Source organism: Pinus tabuliformis, chromosome 7 (assembly GCF_031772625.1).
Source record: "Pinus tabuliformis cultivar Carrire ecotype Pingquan chromosome 7, CPIR1, whole genome shotgun sequence".
NCBI lineage: Eukaryota > Viridiplantae > Streptophyta > Pinopsida > Pinales > Pinaceae > Pinus > Pinus tabuliformis.
This window is the reverse complement of record NC_142293.1, coordinates 696,422,134-696,442,155: the sequence shown is the minus strand read 5'-3', so window position 1 is coordinate 696,442,155 and position 20,022 is coordinate 696,422,134. Positions and strand designations below refer to the sequence as shown.

The following is a 20,022-nucleotide window of genomic DNA, read 5'->3' as shown; positions in this document are numbered from 1 at the left end:
GGCAGGGCCCCTATTCTCCAATATACATTGTGTTATTTTAATTATTTTATAATTAACTAGTTTAGATGTAGATCTAAATTTCCGTGTATTGATGTTTTTTTTATGCACTCATCCTCTACAAAAGAAGTCAACCCAGTCAATACTCTCTCTTGAATTACAAGAACACTTAAAGTTGATATTTGTGCAAGAATGTGATTGGAACCATAATATTAGCCTTGTCATTAACTAGTGTGCAAGACATTTCTGTGGAAATTCCAGCAGATTGTTTTCCTTCTTTTCATTCATTCCTTAGTGTTCATTTCCTACAGTTTGTGTTTAAGAATAGTTTGTTCATGTTAGTTGTTAGCATAGCTTAAAACGGGCTTTGATCTTGCATTTCTTGTGTTTGCATCTTGAAGCTTAAGAGCCCTTGAGTTGATGATTTAATGATTGGGAATTATGCATATAATTTACCCTACAAAGGTTCTTCCATACTTACCCCACATTCATCATTAACTATAATTGAGGAACACTATGGTGTTTTCCTACCACAAATTCTTTATTCGTTTTGAAGTACCATGATCATTCCTCAATTACAAAACCACTATTATACAATCATAGATATTTTCCCTATCATCCTGAAAGATAGTGCTATTCACATCATTCATAATCTTCACATTTGCAAATAAACTTTATGCATAGATTATCTCATTTTTTCAAGGACATATTCAACTTCTTCATGGATATATTATCTTTTCCTAAAGTAATTATACACGTACCAAAACAAAATATGTTACAGGAATCTAGATTTCCCTTTTACACTTCCTCCCTTGGTACTTCTTCTTATGGCAAACTCCTCCTTCACTTGCTCTAGCATGTGTTTACCAATCACATGCTTCTCCTCCATCTTAGTAACTTGCAATTGATCTTATTGTTCATATTTTTACACTTCACTTCATCATGAGAATCTCCTCTTATTAACTTTACTTTGAATTTGATGATCACCTCCTCTTATATTTCCCATCATTATTATTTAATTTGAACATCATCTAAAACTCCAATTTCTCTCTCATTCTTATTTACTTTTAACATAAACTAAAACTCTAATAGCTTATTAAACTTATACAAAATTCTATAATCTTTAAACTACTACTCCTTAATACTTAACTAATTTAAATTAATTTTAAATAACGGCTTATATTCCCTACATAAACTTTCAAAAGAATCCAAGTTTTGGAGACTTCACATTGTGATCCATGTATTCTTATTAATTGTGATTAATTATTATAAATAAAGAGTATTCTTATTGATTTTGATTAATTATTATAAATAAAGATTAGGATGGAAAAATTGAATATTGGGTAAAATTATCTTATTTAAATGCAAGAAAATAGATTCAGATTACTAATCCATAACGAACGTGATATTGTTTTAACATATAAATATAAAATAATATAGTGATATTAAAATTACTCAACAAAAACTAAGTAAATAAAATATTGTAAACCCTTTCTTATCTCAAATATAACAAACCGCAAGCAAAATCTAATCTTATCATGGCACATCTTTTTATGGATTCCAGCCGCATCTGCAAAAGAAGTGCCTCTTTCACCTCTCCATCGATTGTTCTCTGGGCTGCGCCGCTCGATCGAGGTAACAATGATTGCCTGTGTCAGGACGACCCCAGTAGTCGTCCAACTTCTTGTCACTCATAGTACAACCAGAGATAAGAATGCCAAAATCATGAGAAGGCCTCCACTGACATCAAGATCTCAGCATTGGAATTTGGAACTCTTCCATGTTTAATACGATTCTCCTCCCACTCTTGTTACCTACTTATTTTTCTTCAGCTAACGTCACTCTGCCATGAATACCTTCCTTCAACTCTAGGGCTGGCAGTGTGGCACGATTTTGAGCTTGGTGATTCTCCGCCGGAGATCTGTCTCGCTTGTACGACCTATTATTTTCTGGCAGCTTATGAAAGTCTTTGGTCACTCTGTATTCGACCCTTGCAGCTAAACCAATGGGTGGCTTCTTTTTCATGGTATCACAGCACAAAGACAGGTTCCACACCTCCTACTGGCTTGTCAACCAATTAAGATTCAACGTCCGCTAACACGCACGCTGAAAATTGAACCAGAACCTGTCCCAGTCATCTGAGTCTTCACAGCACTGTTGACTAATCCTAATCTCTTACTCGCAGGTAATGGCATTCCCCGTTACCATCATGAATGTATCACCACAGCACAATATTTAATACATGAAACTGGTATTTCGGTTTTCTTAAAACATGTAAAAAGCAAGGGCAAAATTTGGAGAAAGATTTGTATCTTTTGAGAAGCAAGTCCAAAATTTGGAAAAAGATTTCTATCTTTTGAGAGTTGATCACTTTGATTTTTCTAGTTTCATAGATCTTGAATTAACATGGAACTATATTATTTAGAGTAATTTTTTAACTCCATTTGCTTTATTTCTATTTTAATTTCAATAGAAATTGAAATATTACATTTTTAAGTAACTATAACATGAAATATTATATATCATTTTCACAAAAATGAATTACACAATTTTTTTTACTTTAAATTGTAATATCAATATTAATTTTACATGTCATGGGAAGAATTTCCACATCTCTCTCATACTAAAAGGTAAAAGGCAATTATAGAAGAAATAAAAAAAAAAATGTAACTTTACCATACAACATTTCTACCATATTGGATATAGAGATCCTTTTATAGCACAGTTATAATATTACATATTTATACCTAAGCTTTAAGATAGATTGTTATAATAGCCAAATAATATAGTTAGTTGAGAAAATATCTCAATCACAAACTAAGAGCTAACTACAACCATCAACTCACCTATAGATTACAATAACCATTTTATCATATGATAAGGAATATCACACATTAAGTAAAAGACAGGTAAGAGTTAATATCTCCAACACCCTCCCTTAACAAGTACTTGTCTTGATCTTTTTTTTATAAAGTTTTCATTAGCATCTCTAGTTATTTCAAAATCTTGTAGACAAAACTCCATCAAGTTGTTTCATAAGCCTTGTAAAGGTGTAGTTCTAAGTTGAATTATCGAGTTTCTAAATTTTCACCTCCCCAAAATCTCAAATCACATATCCCCTGAAGTCAATTACTAAATAGAAGATCACCAATTGTCTCGTAACATTACTAGTAGAATGAAATCCACACACAAGTCTATAAAACTAATGGGGGATCATTCCCTTGATCCACAACTTCAAAACTAACTAGAAAACCATCCATGATGAGATTTACTTCCATTTGATCCCTTGCAAGATACAATTTCTTCATACCATTAAATTAATTCTCTATTGAGATCCATAAGATGCAATCTAATGTACTCATTGGTTATCTAACAAAAAAGTCAAGATATTGAATGTTCTTGAGTCAGTGTTACTAGATAAGCTATTTCATCTTATTTTGGAGATTCATCATTATATAATTTCACAAAAATATAACTCTAATACAAAATATCTGAAAAGGTAACATAATAAAACTAGTGATAACTTAAAAACCACCACACAACAAAATATTTCAACCTAATCTAGCACTCGAGTGCACAAAGAACCGAAATTATCACTCTTCTTAGTAGATTTTCTTCCATTCTTCCTATATTCTCTAGTTCCCATCGTAGTGTGACACCATTAGCAATCAAACGCCAAACATAAGTCATGATGTAGATTTGCCTTTTCTTCCTCATCAATATTAATATTCTAACGAGAATCCAACATCAAATCTACTATGATCATTTCCTTGTCCCTTGAGTATCCTTATGCAGTTCTCATTGCTTCAATCATACATGATCCAGTTCATGGATATGGTATCCTTGAAGAGATGGTTGAAATAAAGATGGCTAAGGTGTAAGACCAAATTAATTCACCATCTTCCCTCTCAAAGGAAATGCCCCCCTCAAGTACACACTCATTGAAAAGGTTGAAAAAACATGGTTCTCTCATCATTTTGCATTACTAGAAATGGTACTATTGAAAACTCATACTCTTTCATATGCCACTTGAATGTGGGATTCTATATGTATCCCATCTTGCAGACATCAATATCCATGCTTTCACATTTGAAGGACTAAATATTCCATTTTCCATGAGGAAGTATATGATTCTAAAGAGGCACCAAGCATTTAGAAAATTAGTGGGAAGTCTCGCTATGACTTCATTGAGAGAAAGAGTGGCTCAGGGACCTTCATATGTCAAGTATCCCAAGTAGAACCATGCATTTTATGACTTCCATCTTTTCTTGATGATGCCCCCCAAACTGAGAGGGTCTCCAACGTACCCATCCACATTGCTACACAAAAAATATTCACACAAAAATTATACTCTCACACACCTATGCTAATCTAATCTACATATTTACATATGTTTAAAATTTTTACATATCTCATATATTCATGGGTGTTATCGTGAGGGAGTTACACCTAAGCTTACTCTAATACCAAATTAGGATTATTATACACAAAAACTATTCTACATATCTATTATTATTATCATAATATTACATATTTGTACAATAATCTAGTACTTAAGAAAAAATTGGTTATTTTAGCCAAATAATATAGTTAGTTGAAAAAATATCTCAACCACATCTAAAACTAGGACCTAACTATGACCTCCACTCATGTAAATATTACAATAACCAATATATTCTATGATGAAGAATATCACAAATTAAGAATGAGACAAGTAGGAGTTAATATCTCCAACATATACTAAACTGAGAGTCAAAATCACCTATCCATTTAAGAGGTGAAAGGTTTCTATATTTATAGCTTTGGCTAACTAAGAAACTTGTAAATAACTATACACCAGGGAAAGACTTGTAACTTAGAGAGAACTAGAAAGGAACCTAATTGTCTGCATGTACGAAAGAAGCACAATGAAAGCTTCTCCTGCAGCTTCACACACCGAATAACTTTAGACAATTAAAACATATAATATCTTTTAAACTTTATGGTAAAAAATAATCATTATACCATCGAATAATATCAAAAAATAATCAATTGACCCAAAAAGAAAGAAAAAACATTAGGAACCAAATGAAACTAGAGCATAGAAGTGTTTCACCTTACCTTATTATCGAGGTAGGAATCTGGAAAAGGGTTGTTCCGTGGTTCTTGGCATGCCCTCCGACAAACAATATAATAACATATTATCATACTTTCAGAATAAATAATGTTTAATTACCATCGGTAACATTTATCTATATACCTCTTCTTAATTTGTTGGTTACATCCTACGCCAATGTAGATCACCACTGACTTAGTCGTTACCCTACTGAACCAATTTATGCAAAAATAAATTACACTATCGAGAATAGTTTGTTAGAATACTATTGGCCTCACTCTTGCCAAATTTATTGGATGGTAACTAATTAGCAAAAACACATTACAAGTTTTGGAAAATTGTTTCACTACCAAAAAATGAAAATAAGCATAGATAGAGAAAACTTCCAAGATAAGTACACAAGCAAGAGCTATTAACCATGATTGGTAGTTATCGAACAAGATTCTCTGGTCCTAAAGTTGGTGATGGCAGAGGTTGAAACTCACTATGTACATGTTTCTCTATCTGAGTCCATCTAGCTTCAAATAAATTTAGTTTTTCTTGTAGATGCCCCTAACCCCTTTTGTAAATTTGCTAATATGTCATTTATCCACCACTGGTTGCAGTGGAGATCATTCATGAATGAGATGATCATATTCCAGTAATCATGGTTATCTCTTATGTGTGGTCCTAGAAGCATCTTGAGATATCCAAACTCATTGCCAAATTTTTGTTGATAAGATGCAGGGTTGATAGGATCGGGTCTATTGACAAGGCTATTGACAAGGCTGGGATCTATAACTTTCCCCTCACCAATGCTTTCTAGGTGATGTTGGCTTGACTCTCCTTGTTCACCAACTCCACGCCTTAATTTGTCTCTTTCGTGACATCTTTTATTTCATTAGAAAAGAAAGAAGGCTTGAATAAAATAATGTTATGGATGAGCTAAACTAACAAAATATTTTTCGTTAAACACAACACCAACTGAGTTAGGAACAAAAAAAATCCACCCAGTCTTGCATCACAATGAACCAAGACATAGTCCCAAAAGAAACAATCTAAATAAATAGTCACAAATTGCAAAGGAAAAGCTTCATAACTGCCAAGAAGCCAATAAAAATAAACATAAATATTTAAATCGTTATACCACCCAATAATATCAAAAAATAATCAATAGACCCAAAAAAAAGGAAAAACATTAGTAACCAAATGAAGTCGGAGCATAGAAGTGTTCCACCTTACTTTATTATCGAGCTAGGAATCTGGAAAACAGTTGTTCCACAATTCTTGGCATGCCCTCTGACAAACAATATAATAGCATATTATCATACTTTTCGAATAAATAATGTTTAATTATCATTGGTAACATTTATCTATATACCTATTTTTAATTCGTTGATTATACCCTACGTCAATGTAGACCACCACTGACTTAATCGTTACCCTGCTCAACCAATTTATGTAAAAAAAATTACACTACCGATAACAGTTTATCAAAATATTATTGGCCTCACTCTTACCAAATTTATTGGATGGTAGCTAATTAGCAAAAAAACATTACAAATTGTGAAAAATTGCTTCACTACCAGAAAAGGAGAGGTAGTCATCGAACAAGATTCTATGGTCTTGAAGCTGGTGATGGCATAGGTTGAAACTCATTGTGTACATGTTTCTCTATGTGAGACCATCTAGCTTCAAAGAAGTTTTTCCTGTAGACGCCCCTAACCCCTTTGCAAATTTGCCAATATGTCATGCATCTACCACTGGTTGCGTTCGAGATCATTCATGAATGAGATGATCATGTTCAAGTCATCATGGCTATCTCTTATGTGTTGTTCTAGAAGCATGTTGAGATATCCAAGCTCCTTGCCAAAGTTTTGTTGATCAAATGCAAGGTTGTTAGAATCAGGTCTATTGACAAGGCTCGGATCTATATATTTCCCTTCACCAATGCTTTCCAGGTGACGTTGGCTTGAATCTCTTTTTTCACCAACTCTACGACTTACTTTGCCTCTTCCACGTGGTATCTTGTATTTCACTAGAAAATAAAGAAGACTTGAATATAATAATTCTATGGATGAGCTAAACTAAAAAAATATTTCACATTAAACACAACAACAACCCGAGAAGAACAAAAATCTACCCAACCTTGCATTACAATGAACCAGGATGTAGTCCCAAAAGAAACTATCTAAATCAATAGTCACAGACTGCAAAAGAAAATCTACATAACCACCAAGAATCCAATCAGAAAGAAAAATATAAAAATATGTAAATTGTTATACCACCGAATAATATAAAAAAAATTAATTGACCCCCCCAAAAAAGAAAAAACATTAGTAATCAAATGAAACTAGAGCATAGAAGTGTTCCATCTTACCTTGTTATCGAGCTAGGAACCTGGAAAAGGGTCATTGTGTAGTTCTTGGCATGCCCTTTGATGAACAATATAATAACATATTATCATACTTTCCGAATAAATAATGTTTAATTACAGTTGGTAACATTTATCTATATACATATTTTTAATTCATTGGCTATACCCTACGTCGATATAGATCACCACTGACTTAGTCGTTACCCTACTCTAGGTGTCAAAAATATTTTTCCCATATTTCTGTAAACAAAAAAATATTTCCCTAATTTAATTTTTGTATTTCTCTATTTCTTTCCTATTTTCTGGTTCTTTTCATTATGTATCCTACCATATCTGCTTCTATAATTGTCCTCACATTATATTACTAATGAAATGGTTATGCCACACATAACAATTTGCAGAGTGCGGAGATGTGGGACTGCAAAGGAAACATAATTAAAGATTCATGCACACTCAACACATATCATTTAGATGTTTTTGATATTTCCCAAAATCTATTTCCCTGATTTTAAAATATTTCCCTAATTTAATTTATGTATTTCTCTATATTTTCCTATTTTCTTCTCCACTCACTATGTCTGGTGCGATATTTGCTTCTATAATTGTTGTCACATTATTTTAATAATGAAATTACCATCCCTCACATTGGAATTTATAGAGTGCAAAGATGTGAATTGTGGAGAAAACACAGTAAAAGCTTCCTTTGCACTTGACACATATCATTTAGATGTTTTACGTATTTCCAATTTCACCTGACATGTGGACACGGGACACGAATTCGAGTGTCTGAAACAGGCACGTAGATGAAAAATTAATACTAAATAGATATTTCTTACACAAATTGTCATTCATGATACAAGTTCAAACATAGATCTAGATTCTACATTGTAATATATATATATATATATATATATATATATGAAAAATTAATACTAAATAGATATTTCTTACACAAATTTTCATTCATGATACAATTCAAACATAGATCTAGATTCCACATTGTAAATTTTAAATTTGTAAGTTGTACATTGTACCATTATGCATACAAATACAATTGTGACATATTCATCAATGATCCAATAGGAGAAAGACAAGAAACTGTGTTTTCTAATTAAGTCATCAAAATCAAGATGTGTTACATAGGTAGTAGGAATGTTAATGGAAAATAGAAATAATAAATACAAAACAACTATAAGGTAGTAGGTATCTCATCAATCATCATCATTAGATCTACATCATTGTCATGGTCACCACTGGTGTCCTCTATTGCATCCTCCTCCTCTATATCCAATGTAATCTCTACATCTGCTGGTGTGGAGGATGACTCCTCAAGATTATCACCATCATCAAAAGTGATAGGATATAGCATTGGGTCATTAAGATCCAAGTTGGCTAATGCCAACTCAACATTTCTATCCAAACCCATACCATCAGGAAAGACATCCCACATCTTTGTCTTTCCATTCAACCACTCATCCCTCTACCTATAAATAAGATGAAAGTTGGTGTGTACATACACCATCGTCTCCTCCCTAGACTGATCAAGCCTGCTCTTCTTGACATTGTACAAATTCTCATATGTGGTCCAATTCCTCTCGCAACAAGAGGATGAAGTCCCTTGAAAGAGGAGCCTCATGGCTAACTGTTGTAGATGAGGGCTTGTTGTCCCATGATTTGTGCACCAAAAATAGGGCTTCTTAGCCCCCCTGTCTCTAATCACTTCATAGCCTGCAAATCGCCCAATGCCAGTGGAAAAATTTGCAAAGGCATACTCCACCTCATCAAGGGATGCTCTATCCTGAAATATCTTCTTTAATGCATCCTTTCTCCCCTGTGAAATTTCAACATCCATGTGAGGATGGAATCTACAGGAAGGTCCATCATTCAACCACTCATGGCTATAGTATTTTGGGTTCAATGAGTGATCCAAACAATGCAAAGGTGTGCAATTCTTGTCCCATCTTCTGACAAGAATATCTTGTGTGGTGCCAAAGAAGGTCTTTGATGATGTCTCATACTCAGGCCACTCACTCTGTAAAATAATGGTCCTCACGAACCCAATCATGGAGTCCCATCCCTCATAAACCTCCGTTAGGATGGGTTCGTCTATATCTGGAAATCGTAGCAAAGCAATGATAGGGTCCATGATTTTAATAGTGAGATCTACCTCCTCTCACTGAGCATCATCTAACATTATGTCCTTGACTCTTTTTGAGGCTGCTTGATCTATCTTTCTCTAAAAAGACCAAAACTGTGAATTAACCATGGCCCCAAGAGCAGTCTTGACCTCCTGCAACCTCTTCAACATGATGAATGAAGAGGAAAATTGTGTATCTGCAATTTTCAATAATGATAGATGGGTAAACTCATTGTAGATTGTGAGGGAATTTGTATGATTTTGTACAAATTTGCGGATATGTCATGCATCCTCAAAAATACTTCCAATCCAAGGCACATCAGAAGAAATAGTTTTAAGTGCTAAATTCAAGGAATGGAAAATGCAAGGTGTTCAAAATACTTGTGGATATTTAGCTTCCATAATCATGCCAACAACCATGCAAATAGGTGCATTGTCTATAATGATTTTCATACATGAATCAAAGCCTACATCTTCAATAAATTTAATGAACAATTCATCAATATATTGTGCATCCTTGTCTTGTCCAAGTGCATCCACTAATTTCAGGAAAACTGGTCCATTCAAGGAAGACACCAAGAAGTTAATGAGTTAGTGGCCTGTTGGATATATACATCCATTAGAAACAATACTAACCCCAGATGTTGGCCATGCTGATTTAATAGGCTCAATAATTTCATCCACCTCTTTCTTTCTCTTAGTTAATGTGGTTCTAAGCTTCTTTGACCCAGGACGCACATACCCTGATGGAGCCCCTTGAGTTATATTTCGGCACATCTCAAGAAATAAAGGTGAGTGTGCAATATTAAGTATGTGAAGTTCAAATAGAAAATGAATGCAATGGTGATAGCAAGCTCTTCCCATCTCTGTTTCTGAAATATTGTATCCATTGACCCACACCCCCACCAAAACTCTCAAATGGAAATTTGTTGTTGCTTTTCCTCAAGAATGGAAGGGGATCATCTTTCTTTCTTTTTAGATGATGTAGCCACCCTTGCCACACCAACATTGACCTCTTTTTCCATTTCCTTCCTCTTAGCTAAAGACACATGTGCACATGCTCTAATTCCACGACTTGGTAAGTCTAAAAAATGAGCTTTCACATGGTAATAAGTGTTGTTGAAATGATTGTTGCAATAATTGCATTTCCAAGCAACATTGCCCCCTCCCTTCAACTTGTTTCCCAGCCCTTGATCTCTTATGACATACTTCCACAAGGGATGTTTGCTTTCTTGAGCCTGTTGTCTTTCTAAATTTATTCTTCCCTCAATATTTCAAGTTGTTGTTGCAGCCCCACTTCAAATAGAGGGAACACTTGTAGACCCTGATGAAATTGGAACGAGAGGGGCATCCCCAATGGGGACATTCTTCCCCTTCCTTTGACCCTTCTTTGCTACCCTTGGTTGAGTTATGAATGTTGTAAAAAAATAAATAAATAATGCACAAACTCGTAAAAAAAAATGGACACGCAAACTGTTGTAGCAAAAATACAAAAAAAATAGAAGCAAAATGCACTTACTTGTTGCTCGAATCACGTCCAAAATGCTTCCAACCCTTTTCTATTTGCTCACACACCCACAGAAAGAGAGACACTAAATAATGAGTGACAAATGGACCCAAATCGGGCTTTAAATTCCATGTGGCACACTTTTCAGAGGGATACGTCTCCTGAAATCAGGACTCGTTGGCCCATCGGATCAAACTTGCATTCCCATTGAATCCCATGTGTCAGGTATGCTGGACTCGTGAATCAGAAACTAGATTCGTCTCTAGGACATATATCTAATTCACAATAACTTGGTAGACAAACCGAAAAATACTATAAATTCTCTTTCCGTAAAGAGTGCATCTATAAGTTACTATTTTTTTAGAGATGTCAATTGGACTTGCCGCTTCATTCCTTCTTGTGTACTAAACTTTGGCCCTTGATATCATAAAGCTTATGGGTTTACTAAATGATGCATACAATGCCATGTTGCTTTTTGCAACAGTGAAACAAGAATACATAAACTTCATCCTCTATTTCATTTCTAGATTCCAAACAAGGATCCATATTTCATTAGATTGTGTTCCCTTGTTCATTCTGAGATGGAAATATTTTAGATGAGATAAGCCTATTCTTGTTACTGTAAAAACGTAAAAACATGACAACTCTATAGCATGAATAAACAAGAACCACTAGCAAAACTCAATAGGTTGGAATTCGCATAAGCTCTAAATATATAATGATCTTACCATTAATCTATTATGAATGCTTATGATTTCATTATCACTTTCCATTAAGATCTGAAATTATATTTATTAATAATAGGATTGAGCCTTAATTAAGTCTCGAATATCCATTAATCCACGCTGCCAAAAGTTGATATGTGCAAAGGGGTTACATATTTGGAGGTGTTAAAAAGAGGGAACAAAGGTTTTGATGCACATATCGCTTTTCCACACATCCTTCTAGACTGCTAGAATGGATACTAGTTGCGGAGCCATGTTTACGTGTTGATACGCTGAATAAATGTTGAAAATATTATTTTATATTATCTATGGATATGATCTTCTTGATCTCTTAACAAGCATTAATTATTACATAATGTGTTAGAGTAAATGATATTAAGCATTTCAATGATGTCCTCATTATGTGTCAATTCATTGAATAAATGCGTATGTTAACTGGAAAGGAACCTTTGGTTCATCATGAGATTAAGCGTTAATTATTATTTTAGTATGTTCTTAAGTGCTTGAACGATGTTCCAATTACCTGTCAACTATTCTTTTATATAAGACAATATATGTTGTGGGATATTGATTGAATTTATGCAACATTTCACTAAAACGTTGTCGACAAACGAGGCAATGTGTCCAAGAAGTGTGCGAAAGGGATCCCCATATCATTTCAATTTATTTAACATATACTAGCTGCAGAGCCCTATGCATTTTCATGGCTTGTTTACAAGCAGTAAATTCTACTAAACACTCAACAATGTGCTGATTACACGTCGATTTGCCAAATAAATGCCAAAAAAGTGGTTTTATAATATCGATACAAATAATCTTCTTTGTATGTTTACAATAAAAAATCATTACATAATGTGTTAGAGTAAATGCTATTAAGCACTTGAACGATGTAATTTCTCTATGCAGAACGGAGAGTTGCAGAGGAAGTTATGATTGTGCTCCCTTCACACCTCCGAAATCAATACTTATTTAATAACTATAACCATCAAACTTTATAAAATTAATCAATACAAGTAAAACACTATAACATAATTTTATTCATGATTGCATTTTTTCTTCTTTTTGTCTCACTGGTATCATTAGAATCCTCTTCCATATCATAATTTTTTGACTATGAGTGTGTATGGATCCTTTGATTAAGTCCCAACGATAATATAACTTGACAAAATAATGTTTTGTAGTAAAGTTCAATATGCTATTATTTGCATAAGCTTTGTTAATCATAAGTTATAAAAAGATATATGCTAATAATAAGATTAAGTCTTAATTAAGTTTTTTAATATATGCTAATCCACACTACCAGGGAACTGATATGTAAAGAGGCATAACATATACATATTGGTAGAAGTAAGGGAACAATCATGTTGCACATATCCCTTTTCCACACATCATTCCAATTTGCTATAATGGATATTGGTTACACACCCATGTAAACCTTCTTGATTCGTTTACGACTAGTAAAATACTATGAAGTACTCAAACAATGTCCTGATTATGCATCGATTTGTTGAATAAATGCTGAAAAGACTAATATATAATATCGATAGATATGATATTATTGATTTGTTAATAGGAAGTAATCATTACACAAAAAGTTAGATTAAATTCCTTTAAGCATTTGATTGATGACATGATTCTGTGTCAATTCATGGAATTAATGCTTATGTTTAGTAGGAAGAAAGATTTTGTTAGTCATAGATTAAGATTTAATTATATTTTTTATATCCACCAATAACCAACAATGAACGTTTTGTTGTTTGTAAAATTGAGTCTTAATTTTTTCTTTGTATCTGCAGACTATGCTGCGGAAGGTTGATTGAATCTATGTAACATTTTGCCAAAGTGTTGCCATTGTATGACACAATGTGCATAAGAAGTATATAGAGGGAGGATGACTAAATCTCTATAACATTTCAATTCACCAAAATGTTTCCAACATACAAGGCAATGTGTGGAAAAAGTATGCAGAGGGAGCATGATTGAATCTATGTAACATTTCACCAAAACATTTCTGGAAAAAGAGGTAATGTGTGGAAGAAGTGTGTGAATCAAATGAAGTGTACGAAGGGGATCCACACATTGTTTCAATTTTCTATGATGGATATTGGCTACAAAGACCTACACATCTTCTTGAATTGTTTACAAACAATAATTCCTATTACAAACTCGATCAATGTGTTGATTATGCATCATTTCACCAAATAAATGCCACAAAGACCATTTTAGAATATTGATTGATACAATTTTATTGATGTGTCAAAGTAAATGCTATTAAGTACTCGCATGATGGCATGATTGCACGTTGGTTCGTTGAATAGATATTAATAGTTTGGCTAAGCCTTAATTAATTTTTTAATGCTGAGTGTGGAGTCATCTACACCATACTCAGTATTTGTCACTATAGGTCTACACATTTTTGCAAACATTCCACCTTGTCACAGTTATCCCATTTATGGTTGCCTTGTCCACTTGACCTTTTTCTGATTTTCTGGTACTAAATGCTTTTAAAAGTTTGCAATGTCACCTATTTTCATTTGAAATATTTCATGATATAATATGTTATTCAATAACTTCATGGCTACTACCATCATAAAACATTGACGTTTACTGGTAATACTTGATTTTGTGGGTATATGGTATGAATAAAAATCTTGTGTTTGGCCATGTCATTGATGTTGCTTTGGGTGATATCTCATTCAGTGGAGTGAGAAAATGTTGGCAAAGCTATGCCAAGGTGGCTTTCATTGTGTGGAGTATGAAGGTGCGAAGGAAAGTTATGCGAAGTTCGGAGGTGCAGAGGTGGAAATAACGAAAAATTGGGGAAATACATACATTCTCAAATAAAGATAAAATGTGGGTGCAGAGGAAAGCTATGCATAGGTTAGTGGTGCGAAGTCAGAAATAACTAGAAATTGTGGAAATGGGAGCATTCTCAAATAATGACAAAATGTAGGCACAACAAAAAGAAGCACAACCTTAATCAATTAATTACCAATAGAGGCAGGGACTATGTTGTGTTGTAGCTATTAATCTTGTTTAATAAAATTTCAACTTAGCTAATAATACACCAAACCTAAAATTAATAATACTAATTAGAAAATTATATATCAAAAGGTATATCAAAAACAATAAAAATAACATAATTATATTATATCCCTCATTTAAAATATGTCTTATCTAAGCGATAATGTATTCTTTTTATATAGAATTAGAATTATGTGAATTAATAATAAAAAATTGTATGTTTGGTAAGACTACATCTTCATTATGGACGGGGAATTGAACAGTGACTTCACATCAAGGAATGTCTTAACAAAACACCTGATCATCATCTAATAAAAATTAAAAACATTTACACATCACTTTGTTTTAATTAATTTCTAATTGTATTAACAATTCAACAAATAAAACCAAGTAAAATTAAATATATGAATTATAAAAATTATTTATCACAATATATATTAAAAACAACATTAACATAAATTACATTTTAAAAGATATCTCATCTAAGTAATAACAACGCTATACTCATTTTTATAACCTAATTTATAAATTTAGTTCAAAAATCTTATATATATAGAGTTGTAATAAAAAACTTTAAATAAATATTTAATATCGTATTTGTGATTCACAACAAAATAGACAAAATATATATATAGACAAGCCTTTGTGTATCGAACTAATCAAAAAGTTCAATCCCCTCGATATACCTCATTAACAAAACAAAAAAATATTCAACATCACAATTATGAATAACATATATTCAATATCAACCATAACATATACCCAAATTAAAATATAATCACCACACTTATTTAATCTATTTTTCAATATATATTCTATTTAATTTGATTTATACTGATATCATTTTTTTTTTAATATAATTCTCTTTGATTTGATTTATGCTAATATTACTTTTAGCCCGTTCATGCGTTAAAATTATGAGCTCTCTCACAAGCTATTCCAAGCTCCCAACTATTCAGCAAGTCCACACAACCAATTAATAAGTTGTTGCTTAGTGTATAGAAATAAGTATCCATATTTCTTATAAATTATAATCCTCTATAGAATCTAATTATCTTAGTTTACCATGTGAAGAAGATCCAATTTCTTGAGAATTCCAAGCTATATCAGACTCAACTTCTTATTAGAGTGAGAAACTTGACATTCTATAAAATTTATTTATGATTTTTGTCTCGTTGTTCCATTGTTTTTTAATAACTGTTGCTCTATCCTATTATAATCGGGAAAATTATATTTATGTTGAAGTGAGATGGTCATGGTATTCTTCCATTAAAATCCCATGGTTAAAAAAAAGTTGAAAGTCTTATTTATGGAGTTGTTGATAACTTAAAACTATATGTTTTGTTTTTTTCTTCTGTATACTTATACTCCAAGTTCGAAAAATAATTAACTTGTAAACATTTGTCCTCACCATTGCTTGAACCTTCTATTGTAAAACATGTTCAATCTCTCTCATGCCTTTTTGCAGTAGGTTTAATGGATGTTGCACTAGTTGTACACCACTTTTCTCCACTAAAAAGTCTTTATTTTTCATTTCTCACTTCTAATGGCATTTAACCACATGCTCTTTTTTCTTCTTCAAAACAAGTCCTCGTTGGTTTTAGAACGATACATGTTTACCCCAAATTCATCATTAACTATCATTATTGTAAACAACTAGGGTGTTTTCTAACCGCATCTTCTTTTTTCAAATATCATGATCATTCCTTAAATACACACCAATATTATGTAGTGATAAAATGTTTTACTATCATCCTAAAACATAGCAAAGGTCACCAACCTCATCATCTTCACAATTGCAAATAAACTTTGAGCACAATCAATATCATCATTTTCAAAGACACATTAAACTTCTTCATGGTCATATTCAACTACGTTTCTATTAGGTTTTCATTCCACAAAAAATATGTTATAAAAATCAAAATTTCCTTTCTACACTTCCTTCCAGGGTGCTTCTTCAATTTTCTAAAAATAAACTTGCATATTTTCAATGATAATCTCTTCGCTCCCACATGCATCTATCAGGCAAATACTTGTCCTCCATCTTAACTAAGATGCATTTCCTCCATCTTAATTAACATGTATTTGCTTACCTCTTTTTCCTCATATTTCTCACTTTGCTTACCTCTTTTTCCTCATATTTCTCGCTCTTCACATCATCAGGGGATCTTCATTCATTACTTTTATTTACAGTTTGATGTTCTCATCCTTTTGTATTTGCCATCGATTTTTTTTAAGTTAATCACTTCTTCTTGCTAATATTTTTCACTTTATACTTCATCATATTTCTCGCTCTTCACATCAGGGGATCTTCATTCATTAATTTTATTTACAGTTTGATGTTCTCATCCTCTTGTATTTGCCATCAATTTTTTTAAAGTTAATCACCTCTTCTTGCTAATATTTTTCACTTTATACTTCATCATGGGATTTCCATTCATTGATTGTACTTCAACCTTATGTTTTCATCGTCTTGTATTTCAACATCTTATGTTTCCTGTTAATTACCCCTTCTTGCTCATATTTTTCGCTTTGCACTTCATCGGGAGATTTCTATTCATTGATTGTACATCAAGCATCATTGTTTTCATCCTCTTATGTTTCCCAACATTATTCAGTTAATTACCTCTTCTTGCTCATATGTCTCACTCTTTACCTGATCATGGCATATATCAATTCATTGATCTTATTTCCAACTTAATATTCCCAACCTCTTGTATTTCCCATCATTGTTATTTACATTCAGCACAATCTAAAACTCTCTTCCTCGAACTATCTCGAATTCCCAGCTATTAAACTACTTCTTGTAATTATTGAGATGATCCAAGTTGTTTTTAGATGAGTATTCATATACCTTGTATAGCCTCCCATCCTTTATTGAAATTACAAGCTGGAATGTGGAAGATTCGTCTCGTGCCTATACAGCCTATTGTTTTTTAGGAGCTTACGAAAGGCTTCGCTCGGTTCTGTGTTCAACCCTCACAGCTGAACCTATGCATGGCTTCCTTTTCCTGGTTAACTAAGATGAACAGGAACCTGTCCCAGTCGACTGGATTTTCTCAGCACTGTAAACTAATACCAATCTCTTACTCGCAGGTGGTGGCATCCTCCGTCACCGCCTTGTATTTCACGAAACTGATATTTCAGCTCTCATTTAGAGAGCATGCAAAACGCAATGTAAGGAACCCAATCATTTTTGGCTACCTTAAAGAATTATAACACACACCATTAGCATTATTGATATTTAGATAAAAAGAAAGGGTGTAAAAATGGGGTAAAAGAAGTTCAAAGGTGAATATAGACGGTGAGGATGAGTTGATGTATTATATGGTGAAAAGATATGTTTGTTTCTGGTTTCTCAGTACCATTGTCCTGATTATAGAGTTTGTCAAGCCTTCATAGACCGCCAAAAATCCCAATTATTTGCACCTTAGCAAACTGAAATCATTGGTTGTCTATGATTTTCTTCGCCTTTCATAGACAAAACTTTTACTGTCTATGAAACGCGAGTTTGAGTGCTGCATATCCTGAACGATAGACAAATCATCATGTCATTCCATTTTTTTTTCTTTTTCTAGATTTCGTTCTATGAACAAGAAAGATTGCTTGTCAACAGTTTGAATTTTCTTGTCCCTACACCATTGTGTTTACTACAGTGAAATGCATCTGAGACACTAACTGCAAGCTGAACTGGTACTACATGGACACAATTAATTGATTCAGTGCAGAAAAGTAGAAGAATTAAGATAATTTGCACCTTTTCTTCGACAGATACTGTTATGAATTTGTACTCTCCACGGCGCATAAGAGGCCGCTTTCCTCGATTGTTTTCATTGCGTATTATCTACTTCCAACGACCAGGCTAGCTGCAAGTCGATCATTAATAACTTTGTTAGCAAATTTTGTTTGCGGGAGAAACTTCAAGCTCTAAAGCGATATATTAATAACTTTTGATTTACGTTTAGACTATCCATAGGAAAATGTAGGTAAGATGATAGCACTTCCGAAGTTAAACAAACCAACCTTGACATGGACATGTATTATCTAAACGTTTTGCGTTGTTCTCTTTTACAATTATTCCTGTGATCTTCAGGTAGTTTATAGATATAACTAATACATCATCAACTTTGAAGTCCTGGATATATCTCTAACCCTGTAAAAGACGGGGGTTTCTTGCATATTGTGGAATGCATAGCTGTTCAGGCATAGAAACAACAAAAAACCAATAAATCCCGATACTCAAAATAATGAAAAACGTGGATATAAATCTATATTGTAGAAATTTCCAATAGGATCTTACCACTTAGTTGCAAGTATTCGGGCCAGAGAGACTCGTACAAGAAATAGTGATCCGAAACAGCCACGACCCTCTACAGAAATTCCAACTGCACAAAAGCAGAGCATATTTCCTGTAGCATATCAACAATATTTGATTTCAAGCTCTCTCTTAGACTATAATAATATTTCTCAGACACTTCATAGTTTTCCAATATTTTCAGTGTTGAGATCTCGTTCACAACGATTTTAGAAGTTCTCTTTGAAATTGATGACCACGTCACACAGGTCTCTAATATCAACAGCTAAACAAAAGTCATGAAAGAGTATACGAAGTTTCCATGGACAGAAAGATAACAAATACCATGAAACATTATACAAAGGGTTTATAAACAGAAAAATTAGATGCTGTCTTTAAGGCTTGTCATAGTGTTCAGTGGGGAGCATAATCTTAGGAAACTCGGAGATTAGAATTTCCTTTCCGTAATGCAAGGGGTCATGTTCACGAGCTCTTTAACTCCAACTGGAATCTCATTTAAATACTCGCCTAAATCTATGCAATGACATACTCCTACTCTTTCCACTTCTTTTAAACTTAATATAGAAAATGTAATCCCTGGATTTGAGGAGTTGTGCATGAGAAGTTTAGATCCATGATCCCTGGATTCGAGTCGCTGTGCATAGGTTTTTTATAATTGTAATCGCTACATTCGAGTAGTTGTGCTTTGGAATTGTCCATGTTTCTTGGTTGGGTGATTTCCCTATCTGTGAATAATCCGAAAATTTTGCTATTGGGTGATTTACCTATCTGTGAATAATCGGGAAACTTTGCTATAATCTAACCAATGCTTTAAAAGGCAACGCGAGTCTCACCTATATTGAATGCCATCCCATTCATGTCACCCA

At 33.2% G+C, this 20,022-nt stretch overlaps 1 long non-coding RNA gene across 1 annotated transcript; it reads right to left on the bottom strand.

The window, feature by feature from the left end:
* Nucleotides 1–18,598: 18,598 nt before the first annotated feature.
* On the bottom strand, nt 18,599–19,252 carry LOC149249414 (uncharacterized). The gene is made up of 3 exons (XR_016265852.1): nt 19,142–19,252; nt 18,865–19,036; nt 18,599–18,707 (listed from the first exon to the last, which is right to left on the bottom strand). It is a non-coding gene; the product is annotated as an uncharacterized LOC149249414 (long non-coding RNA).
* Nucleotides 19,253–20,022: the final 770 nt, after the last annotated feature.